Raw genomic sequence first — 12,367 nt, 5'->3', positions numbered from 1 at the left:
AATACCAATTCCCTCCAGCTCCCAGATGTTCAACCAGCTACCCAGAACAGGCTTCATGACAGTTCCAGCTGAGGAAAGAATTGTGAGTCAGGTGCTTTGCCCCTGTGTAAAAATATCTAAAATTCCTCAGAGAGATAAAGGGTTTTAACATTAGCATTTTTAGGAAGGTCTGGTAATACAGTGTGTTCTGCACAAGCAGTGGTAGTTAAGCGGCAAGTCCTGACAGGGTTTCTGTTTTGCTGGAATATTTAATGATGAGGAAACCCAGAGCAATGTAGCAAACAAATTTTGAAATAGCCTTGTTTAGAAAAGCCCTTTGTAACTGAAATATGGGATCTGCTTAGATTAAATGTCTTAATTCTTTTTTTTTCCTAATATTCTGAATTGATCAGTTTGCCTGTTTGTTTAGAGTGCTTTGAGACTTCATTAGAATGATACATCAAAAAAAATCACAAATGGTAATCTGCTGTCCATGACCACTAACCAGAGATCATGTTGTTCTCTCTCTGCAGTATAAAGGCTAACTGCAGTGAAGTGGATTGCATTATATGATTATTAGCAACATCCATCTTTGTATTCAGACTGGCTGATGGCAGTAAATTCAAACACTTAAGGGGACTCAGCAGAAAGTGTTTTTCTGAACGATTATAGATTGCATCTCTGAGTTTCAATAACAATGTCTTCTTTTATTTTTCCTTCTCCTCAGTATAAAGGTTCAAGGTGGTATGACAGCATCTGGTCCTACCCCTCCGTGTAGATTTACACAGCACATGTGTGCACATGTTATGACCACAAGTCATTTTTCTTTTTAAAATCTGCTTCCTTTTTGACTGTGTTCCTTAATACCTGTCACTGCCTTTTTCCTTCTGTGAATTTGTGAAGGCACGTTTATGCTTGAGTGGCATTTTGGATAAGAGGATAACTTTACAAGCACAAGAACACAATAAGGGTTTCTATTCTCTATCTCACTTCTGTTCATCATCCTTCTTTGTCTCCCAGGTCATGTCTGCAGTGAAAATACTAAGAGCAGTTTAGCTACCATGGCCAAATCCCAGAGGAGAACTGTTTGAAACCAGGGGAAGATCACACTTGTATGATATTCATTCTGTGCCATTGGCCTGCTTTTGCTCTTGGGTTTGTCCTGATGTCAGTAGACTGGTACAGAGGCCCTCAAGGCACGGTCTCACTGTATAACTAGATGTCTGTCCCCTTTCAGATCTGTTAATGACTTTGTATTTTCGCAAAGCCAAGTAGCAGAAGCTCTTTGTGAAGCTTTTTATGGCATTGAGGCTTGAGAGCAGGACCTCCTTGTCAATGCATATTTGGACACAGCCATAGTTTGGGCTTTTATGCTGTCCCTCTTAGACTCTGCTGACCTGGTTTTCTGGGTATATTTTCTCTGCATTTGTTGCTGAGAAGACTCAGTTAGTTGTTGATGAATATGCTTGTGAAATCCTGTCCATACAAGAGTTAAGTTTTTGTTGTTGTGTGGGCAAAACAAGTTTAAGAAATTTCCTTGTGTTCAGTGAAGGCCTGATTCCTCATGTGTGTCAGGTTTCTGTACTTGGCGCTGGCTGTGAGAGATGCACAGAGCACAGCTATATATTCTTGTAGACTTCTATATCTCAGTTTTGCACTTTAGCTATCGATTAAAATCTGCCCAGACCTCTTTCAGGATAAAAATCCTTTGACTGTGAAGCTTCTGATAAGGAATATAATATAACTCTTCTCTTACCTGTGTTGAGAGTGTGCCTGTATGTGTGCAGCATGGGAGGAGAAGGAGACTTGAAGAGAAGGGAACCTTCTCATATAAATAAATAAGGATATTTGCAGTATGTGCATTCTCTGCAGGAGGCTTTTAAATACAGGTAAAATGAATGAATCTTCTGTTCGTCAGGCTTAGCAATACATGTTAGTCATTAAACTGAAATCTGTACAACAGATTCTAAAATCATTATTAGGTCCCTAAAATGTCACAAAGATTCAAAGGAAAAGAGGCCAGTTCGCTTCTTCAAATTATACTGCAGTTAGGAATGCCTTATTTCAGGAGCTTGGCTGAGTCTCTGCGCTGTCACAGCTTCATTGCTTGAAATGTCACTTCAAGGAGGATCAGTTTTTATAACTGCACAGTAAACTCAAGATGGCTTAATAGAAATGATTTCTTCATGTGTCAAAATGACCCCTTTGTTTCTCATTTTACTCTTTTGTTGCCTGCAGCTAATCTGCTTTTGGGTTATCAGATCCGAGCATCTTACAATGCTGACTCTAGCAGTGGCATTCAGCTGGAATGCTGCCTTTTGTTTACTGGTTTTACCAGGCCTCGAATGCTTTCTTTGGTCATCTGGTGTCTCCACTAATGTGATTTGCACTCCCAGGCTCTGCAGGTAGTCATGAGCTTTTATAAGGGAATTAGACCAAGGCCTGCCACCCTGGTTGCTAATGAATCCATGGGGTATTTCTTGTTTATGTTTTGTTTTTCCAACTTTTTTTTGGAAAACAGACCATGATGTGTTTGTGGTTTTTATGGAGTTTTTCTCCCTTCTGCTTGGAGTTAAGTTTTTTTAGGGTGATTTAACTGGCTGTGGTGCTGTTAGTTTTAAACGGAAGTACCAACTCCTACTGATCAGACTATGCATTTTTGTTTTTCCCCAGGATTTATAAACACAGAAAAATATATGACTACAAAAATACTCAAAACTTCTTTATTACAATAAGTAGTACACAGAAACTGTTCTTGGTATTACTGCATGTAGTGTGGAGAGACAAATCTCTGCCTTCCATTGGGAAAATTCTACAATAAAATTCAGTATTAAAATGAAATAAATGGAGCATGTAGGGAAATTGAAGTGTTTAACTAACTAGGCTGCATCTGGAATCATAAATTTGTGCAAGTTACACTAGAAGTAGATGCAAGTTTAGATACACTCTTGGTGCAGTCTTATTATTTTTGAACCAGTGAAGAACATAGTCAAGTAAATATTCTATTACAGATCTGGCAAAAGCACATGGATCTGTAGTTATACTGGAGATTTTTTTTTCCCTTAATTGGAATATATATACTCAAAAGACAATATGTACTTGAAACATCTTGTACTCTTTTTCTAAAGCAGAGGAGACTTTCAGACTCCGAGGAGTTAAATTGGGAAGAGTGTCAAATGCCAAGTAAGATGCCATTCGTTGTTATATCCACAACCCCTTACTTAAGTATCCTTGTTGATTTGAGTGGGAACTAATAGAGTGATTAGGGTTTTTTTTCAGATTAGGCCTACAGTCTTGTTACAGCCAGCGTTTGGCTTACACAGAAACAAGCACAATGTCAATGGTTTTAAAACTTCCCACCAGCCTAATTAAAGACTTGACCAACAGTGGCAGGATCTGTTTTTATTTCTGTTATTTTTTTCAACTGTTTGTGGTGTTTTAGAATGGAAGATAGTGGATCTCTGATAAAAATAAAACCTGAAAAGGACTGTGGAAACAAATGGCTTTTTTTCATGCAAAACTAGATGATATTAAATCTATTCTTGTTGTTATTTACCTCAAGACCAAGTCTATTTATTTGTCTAAGTTGAAAGAATTTAGATTAATAAGAGTCATGTCACAGGTACAGTGTTTATAGAGTTGGGTCTTCAAAATAGAAGAAAGCTTTAGCAAAATTAAACTACGTAGGCATGCTTCAGTGCCCTCTCTTTATGCCATTCTGTGATGTTGATGCTGTAGGATTTAGCTGTGATGTTTGGAGGGGGTATATTTTTAATTTTTACGTGTGTTGTGTGTGTGTTTATATTTTTAACATGTATTAACTGAATATTGGGGAATTAATATCTGTTCAAAGAATTGCAGTAATGTTGAGTTGGTGTTTCTACTTCAGAAAAAAAGGTGAAAAAATTCAGATACAGGGTTTTTTAATAATGGGCATATAAAGTAAGAGTATATCGATTGAGTCTTATTAGGCTGATGGCAGCACTGAAGATCATTGTGACCCAGAGGTTTGTGACCCATGAAATCTCCATTTTCCTTCTATTGGTAATATATCTTGAGGTACAGAGGACTGAAAAATGCCTACTGCATGACCTAACCCATTGATTAGGTACAGAAGGAAAATTATTTTGTGCTTATTGCTAAAAATGTGTTTGATACCAGTAAATATAAGGGACAGAGTTAGATTATATTTTTAAACAAGCATTCCCTCAGCACAACTCTGCTGGTTTCAATAAGGCAATAGCTGATACTCACAGGTGTGGATAAGACCCACTATTTTTTTTAATTTAAAATTATGGTCTCTGATGCTTGGCCATTCTGCTGACTCAGCTTTGTAAGCTTGAGTGCCAGCAAGCAGAAATTGAAATTTAGCTTTATAAGTTGTACTTGTATCTGCCTGAAGAAGATAAGTGACAGTGGAGAATTCGGCAGAGTTATTTCTAACAATGGTAAACATCCAAGGCTCCAGAAAAGGAGCCTCTAACACGTGCGTACAAGCTGGCAGACTTTACAGCTCTGTCCAGAGCACACAAGGAAGATAAATCATGACCACCCCCCTCTCATTTTTGAAATGGTTCAACCCTGGGGTTTAGCTGAAGGACTTAGGGAGTTTTTGAAGTGCAAATAGACTGGCGAAGGGTAAACCTTTTCAGAGTTTCATTTAGATGGAGGGTTTTTTTTTTTCTGTGTGGATTTCTGGCACCAGCTGAGATCTGGAAGGCCACAGGATTTTTTTGTTTTTGATCAGTCAAGCAAGCAGGACTTGCTATGGGGGTGTACATTCTCTGCATACATATTGATCCTATTGTGTTTAAAAGTAGTTAATTTAATCGGGGCTTTTTTAAACCTTCCTCAATAAGACTTGCATTAATGGAGCTGTCATTTCAAGGTCATGTTTCAGTGTCAATAACTTAATAGTAATGACAAAAGTTACCTGTAAGTATAACAACAGGATTTCAGTTTTTCCATGTTAAAATTGGGTTGTGTTAGAATGAGAAGTATGGGAACATGTGCATTTAAAAATGTTCAGTTTGAGTTGAGAAATGTTCTTTCCATGAAATGAGAGATTTTCAAAGCTGTTTAGTGTTACTAAATACTGGAACATGAATAGTTTTGTTACTATTCACTGCTGTTTTGACCCACATCCTTGGCCTGACCCATTGCGTAGGGAGTTGGATTCCAAGAGGCTATTTTACACCTTGTCCCTTCTAGCAAAATCTTTGTAGTGTCAGAGTTTTTATTCAGGTCTCTTTCTAGTAGTTCTGACCTTTTACCTCCCTCTTTTTCACTTGTTTAAAGCCAGCAGCAGGCACAAGATGGATTGCATACTAACTATAAACACTTCTCTCTACTGCGATAAATATTTGGAGATGCAACATGTAAGGATTGTCTCTATGATAAGGTGTCCATTTGAGTAAAGATTTTATAAGGCAGGATATCTTTTACTACTTTTAGTCCGTATCTGATGCAAAGATCTCCAAGTATTTTAGATGAAAGCATTATATACTTTCAAAATTTTTCTCTGAGGATGTTAACTGTGAACTTTGCTTTTTTGATTTGATCAGTTTGGAAGGAGCTTCAAAAAATTAACCCAGATATTGTGAGACTTAAGGTAAAATTGAGACAGTTGCCCAAGCGGGATTCAAAGGCCATGGCAGAAGGTGCCTGTAAATCCCCCAAACTCAGTTTCCTCCTTGCTTTGCTTCCTGGGAGCTGTGGCATGCCTTGAGCCCTGCCGCTTGCGTAGGCCTGGCATTCCAGAGCTGCATGGACTGAGCTGGCTGGGAAGCGAGATGGAAAGCAGTCTTCTCCACATACATCTCTCTTCAGTTGCATACTAATAATTATCCTCTGTAGACTTTCCTTCATGCAAGTGTTTTCTCCAATTAAATCGGACATTATCAAGGATTTGAAGGTCGCATGGAGCCCAGAGTGGGGATCCTGCACAGAGGGAGCCTGTTTCCTCTGCAGGAGGGACCAAACTTGGCTGTTTGTTAGTTTATTCTCTGTAGGTTGGATGTCCAAAATGGTATTGCATGGCACGCTATGAGAAAATCAACTATGTAGACTGTGTATTTGTAGCCTACTTCTGTATCTACAGGTTGGTAATGAGAGCACAATAGAGAGATTCCAGATCAGGACAGGGACCTAAAATTGTAACACATCCCTATGATAACGCCATGTGTAAAAAGGAAAGTGTTACTGATTCTCTAAAACACTCAACCTCTTTTTCTGATAAAGTAAAAAAAAAAACAAAAAAAACCCTAAACATTACACAGTATCTGGCATGTATCACTTCATAAAAGAACATGAGATTTATGGAAGTGCTCCTGGCTTCAACTTTCTGATTTTATTGTTTCTCTCTGCAGCTGGTGTGCTGAGACACCAATTGCAGAACAATTAATAAATATGGCTAAAGAAACGCATTTGGTGATTTTTCTCAGACGTTGTATTGAGCAGAGGATGTTAGGTTAATAGGTCCCCTATCTTGGTCTTTGTTCTGCATCTCTAGCTCGCATGCTGTCAATCTGACATACTGTAGCAATGATTATTTTCTATAGTGTTTGAAAACTGAACCTGAGACACTGTTTGAAACTTTGCTGAGAGAGAAGGGATTTCTTTGCATACAGAGTTCTCTTTTTCACTGCTGAGAAGGGATTCCCAGCATTTGTGGCATCCCTTTTGCTAGTATGTTGCTGAGAGATGTTGATATGACCTTTTATTTGTTGTTTAAGAGATTTATAGTATGACCCAGAACTCCTTCTCTTTCTTCAAGATGTCCCATTCTACAGATTGGATAAGGAGTTCTGGGCACATTTTGAGTCAGAAGTTTTTGCTTCAGTCTTAAGTATAGGGTATAGGCCTTTGTTCCATAGACTGGTATGTGAGTTTTAGTTTGAAAATCTATCACTCACTTTTTAAAACTATTTTAAATGGTGTGTGCTAAAATGTCAAAATGCTGTGGAGCTGTTATTTGTAAATTACAGATTTATCAAGCACCTGTGACATTAAAATAGTCTTACTGCAGTTACACTGTTTATTCATCAAGTATACGTGTTTGTATTATAATTTTGGATCCCTCTCAAAATTAACTGAGCAACTGATCTGTAGGGTGTGTTGACTTTAATGAAGTAATGGTTGTATTTTGGCTAAGGACTTACATGACATGTTGTTGAAACTGTTCAGAAATGCCTTCTTTCTCCATTAAATTCTGTAGGATTTTTGAGACAGTTTGCGTGAAATATTTCCATTCTGTCTATGCCCATTGACTTTGTTATAGGTAAATTCTATAAAATTCTTCTGTGGAGTGCTAAGGGGAAAAAAAAAAAAAGTAAAAAGACCATCAACACCACCAACTACAGCGACAACAAAAAGAGTACTCTCTTTGGCCTTTGGTTGTGTCAGATTCCTTTTCTTTGCAATTGTTTTTCTTTTTTCACTTGAGAGAGGTTTATGGTGCTGTGTCCATCAGGACAGCCCTGTCTTAGGGTTGAAGTTGTATTTCTCCCTGAGTTCGTGGAGGTGATGTTATCTTTTGTTCGCTCAGCAGTATGGTCATTCCTAAGAGCATCTGTCACTTTAGGCATTGTAAGATGGATGAGTCTCAAGTGAACTGCTGGTTGAAGCAAATGGTGAAAATAAGAAAGGACAAGGGGGTTGGGGTCTTCAGAGGGGACAGACAACAAGGAAACACTGTTAGAAATCAAAAGTAAGCCAGGCAATAGTGGAAGAAAGAGCCAAGATGGATCACCTGTTATCATATCCCACGTCTTGGAAACTAAGATTGGTGGCTTTTGTTTTCTGAGGAGATCTTCTGTGTCTTGGTAAAAATGCTGTTGATTTGCTTTCATATTTCATTTGCAGACAGGAGAGGACCAGAAGGATGTTATCCGAAAAGGGCAGAAGAAATTGTACTCCTGTTATACTGTGTTGTAAGGCTAAGACAAACTAACGCTGCCAATAATTGGAAAAGGATTTCTGATGTTTTGTGTTTCTGGATTATTGTGGGAGAATCTTCCAGTACTGGGTGGATTCATAACAGTATAAAATCAAAATTTAGCATATTGGTAGTTTTGCTTTTGGAAATTCAGTGAACTCTTAAAATTCTTAGGAGTTTGTATTTCAAAGAGTGCTTAATGTTTTTAAAACACGGAAGATGCAGGGCAATATTTCTCTGACTTACCTGGACTAATTGAACTAGGTATTTTAATGGAGGGAAAAAAAAGGCATGTTAAAAAACAAAAAAACCCACAACCTCAAAACCTCAAAACCTCAAAACCAAAAAATCTCACCCCAAATCACTAACAAACAACCCCATGCCCCTGAAAACTGAGCTAAGGTCTGTGTTTGCAAAGACAGCCGGATAAGAACAAAAGATGCGTACAGACAAGCCCAGTATGTGTCAAGGTTTGGGAAGGGTCCAGAAGGATCTTGGCTTGAAAAATTATTTTGTCACACTGTTGGCATTGGCCCATAAGGGGAAGCACTGGTTGAAAGGCGAAGAAATTAAGATGATTAGAAGCTTTAAAGCTTCACAAATGGTAGAGTATCTCTCTTCTCAATGGATGTAAATAATAGATGAAAGACTAAGGGTGACAACAAAGGATCAGGGCGTTTAAGAGAATGTGTGCAGTCTGAATAGAGGTCTGTGGCCTAAGGCCAAAGGTCTTAGCTTTGAGTGTAATTAGAAGAAAATACAAAAATGTCATTACTAGCAGGTGAAGTGTTCAGCACGTGTCTGAAAAATAGCAATTTCAGACCCAGGAGCTGTAGGAATTGGATTACTGCCGTTCTGAAATCATTAAAGTCTTTGCAGAGCCTTACAGTTTGCTCAGGAGCAGCGTGTGTTAACCTTGTCGACCATCTGTGATAGATTTACTGTTAGTAGCATGGCAGGGATGCATAGCTCTGGGTAACATCAGTGGTCCCTGGGAATAGAGTTGTTTAAATGGCTTTTCTCATAACACAAAAATCCTAAATCAAAACCTTTTCCTATTAAGTGGTAAGGGTTATAATTACTTCCTTAAATTGACTGTATTTAAAGATGGGAGGAGGACGAAACTTAAAGCTGTATTGTTTTTCTTTTTAAAACCTGGGTTTTGAATTATGAGTGTACTTCTGAAATAGGTGTATTCTGCTTTTGACAAGAGAACCAAAACTGAGGTACCAGCTTTAAACCTAAAATCCCACTTGTGATCAATAGGGAGAATTCCTTCAAATCTTTGGCAAAATGTTGTCTGTTTCTTTTAAGAAAATGAACCAGGTTGTATGCCTAAGAAAGTCTTGTCAAAGTTCGGTCAATGATAAGTTAAAGCCTTTCCTGATGTTAATTACTGTTTCGTACAGCCTAAATATTTTAGAAGTTGCTGCTTTGCTGCTCTGCTTGCTATTTGCTACAGCGTTGTTGTCATTCTCCTGGGCATTTCAAGTATATTCTTTTTTATGAACTGTGATTTCTATTAGAAGTGTTTTCACTAAAATACCTTTATGGGACGTCAGATAGGAGAGCAAACAGCAAATTCTGACTTAATTTTGAACACTAATCTCTAGTTTGAAGCAGATATCCACTCTCCCATTTAGTTTTTAAGCCAATAGTAAAATAATTATTTTTACATTATCATTTAGTTTTGATGCTTCTGTGATGGATAATTTTGTCATATTGATGTGCTAAATTCCTAATACTTCATCCAGCTACTTCAATACCAAAAACTTACAGATAACTTAACAAACGTCTACTTTTCTTGTGGTAGAATATAGAGAAAAAGCAATGCAGCTTGAACTAGGAATTTTTAAAAAACAATTTTAATTTCTTTTTAATGTTGTCAGCTTGCACACAGAAATGACAATACTTTAGGAACCTTAAATAAATGTATTGGGGACAGGAATGATCTGAGAACCCACTCACTGTGTGGCCCTCCCCTGGTTCAGTTTTTGCCCTTTATCAGGTTTTGATAGGCAGGTTTTGTTGGCTTTTGAACTATATGCTGCTGTGAGTCATTCTAACTTCTTTCTCCCTTCTTATTTTTCAGGTGTTCAGGAGCTTTAAGCAACTTAGCAGCAAGGCTTCACAGACTCCTAGCTGCATCCCTTAACCATGACTGCATTTCAGACAGGTTAAAAGGAATCTGAGCAGGTACTGTACTTGCCCTTCCTAGCAGAGAATACATGGTATGTTTCTATTCAACATCTGTGTTTTCATTTCTTTTGACTGCATTTTAAGAACAGTGTGAACTGTAAATAACTTTTATTTTTGCTTTGGTTACCTACCTATTCTATGCGCTCCAAAAATCTTGAAATCTAGATCATATAATTAAAAAAAAAACTTAACTGAAGAGGACTGATCTGTGCTTCCATTGTTTCTTTGCGTATTCACAATAAGGTCAACTTCATTATTTAATGACAATTTGAAGCCTTAACAATTTTCTTTTGATATATTACCTAGAAGCAGTGCAAATACCTAAGCTACTAGTTAAATATATGTTTTATGCACTTGGAGGGTCGATGTTTGTTTGTTTGTTCTCTCAAAGGGTTTAAAACAAATGGGAAGACGGATGCAAGAAGGATTTGTGCTTCAAATTGAGATTCCCGCAAGAGTTTTTCTGACTTTGTGAGTGAGGGAGGCCTGTCACGGTGCAGAATAGTGGGCTCGTGTGGTTTCTTGTTGCCTTTAAGTGGCCAGCGTGCCCAGGAGGCTGAAGAGCTATTCCTGTTTTATGACCTGCTGTATCCCTCGGGAAAGGGCAGTGCTGAGGCCCAGCAGCACAAGGGGGTCATTGCCACAGTGCAGGCTCTGCCTGCGACTTGGGGCTTACCAAAGCCTGACGGCTGGAGCATTTTAGTTGGCAACATCTGGAATATAGTAGGAGTCTGGAAGAGGGGGGAACCTCCAGCATTTTGCTTCACCAGGTGGTGCTAGGAGGAAGCACTGTTAGCCTTCTTGAGGGGGGAGGCAGATTCTGTGGCCCTGAAGTTAGGCTAAACAATTGCAGAGGTCAAAGGACAGCTGAGTGCGGTCAATGAGACACCCTGGGGTGTATTTTGTTACTTAGTAAAAGAAGCAGCATCCTAAAACCTTAAAGGATTCTCTTGAAAATCTTGTGTTGTGAAAAGGTTTTATGAGTCTGATGGCAAAAAGTGCTGATTTAGCGAAGGAATGCCTTCTTTTGTCTCAGTGAAAGGCTAATCCTTACCAAATGTTGGCAGCTATTATAGTGCAGTCAGTGCAGGTCTGAAAGGACAGTTAGAGTAGAAGTGTACTTTGGTATCCCAAATGTTTATCATTTTAATGATTCTGTATCTGAAAAGATTTCTGAACTTTCACCTTTGATCCTTAAAAATTATAGTGTGAGCAAAATACTTGAAAAGGTATTTAAAAAAACAAAAACAAAAACCCTTCACTTAAAAGACTTCATTTCTTAGGGAGATGCGCTAGCCCAGTTCGTCTGTGTTTCCTGACAAACTCACATTAGATTATCAGGATATAGCCTTGTCTAAATTATAGCTTCTTTTAATCTGCTAATGCTTGCTCATTAATGGTTGAAAAAAATTGTTTTTGCTGGTCTTGAGCAATTTTTGCTGCTCTTATTGTAATGCTCACATAATTTTTTAAAGGTTTTTGAGTAATTAATGCCTCTAATTTGTTTAGCGTTATCTTTCTTTAAAGCCACAGATTATTAACTCTTAACATTTGTCATAGATAAGAAATCAATGTCAGAGCCAAGACCTTGTAAATAAGAAAAGAAATGTAATAAAGGCTGTCTTCACAAGAGGGGGGGGGGGGCGGGGGGAAGAACTGTGAATGTGGCAGAAAAGATTCAGTGTTTTTTGTTTTTCTTTGGAAGGGGGGGGGGGTTGCTGCAGGATGCAACCCAGGATCTCAGACTCTTTGGCCCTACAGTCTTACACAAGCAGTCCTTGTCACATTAAGAAGAAAAAGATACTTGGGAGCCAGGGGTGATAGCATTTTTATAGTAACTAACCTAATGTTTCATTGTTATCTTTTAAAGAACACCACAAAAAGAGTGTAGAAGAAATAAACTGCGTAATTTTCATGGAAAAAATAATGAGCAAAAAAGTTGACAAGCAATTTTTTTTTTTTTTTAATAACAGGAAACTTTCTTGGAAAATATAGGTCTCCAAAGAGCTTCATTTTAAACCCTTTAGAAATGCTCCTTTAATAATAAGCTGGAAATGGATAAATCTACTAAAATACAAATCGCCTATTAAACATGGAAGATGTTTGTATAGCACTCAAATTGCTACAAAAGTGACGTCTTGAAATTCTCCTGATAACCCATTCTAAACTCGTCCGGAAATGATAGCTTATGCGTTTGAGAGAGACACAAGGGAGCCGACAGATAGGTTAGCTAGACATGGAAGGTCAGGCCTT

The 12,367-nt window shown here is 38.1% G+C and overlaps 1 protein-coding gene across 1 annotated transcript in view; it reads left to right on the top strand.

Moving 5' to 3' along the window:
* Window positions 1-12,367, top strand: part of GREB1L (GREB1 like retinoic acid receptor coactivator) — a 149,905-nt gene that overhangs the window by 57,208 nt on the left and 80,330 nt on the right. The window contains exon 3 of the mRNA XM_067290654.1: window positions 10,008-10,111. The gene's annotated coding sequence lies outside the window, so the exon portion shown is untranslated. The remainder of the gene's footprint in view (window positions 1-10,007; window positions 10,112-12,367) is intronic.

The sequence above is a fragment of the Apteryx mantelli genome, chromosome 2 (assembly GCF_036417845.1).
Source record: "Apteryx mantelli isolate bAptMan1 chromosome 2, bAptMan1.hap1, whole genome shotgun sequence".
In the NCBI taxonomy this organism is placed as follows: Eukaryota; Metazoa; Chordata; class Aves; order Apterygiformes; family Apterygidae; genus Apteryx; species Apteryx mantelli.
Note: the sequence above shows the minus strand (reverse complement) of the source record. Positions and strands in the feature narration are given on the sequence as shown.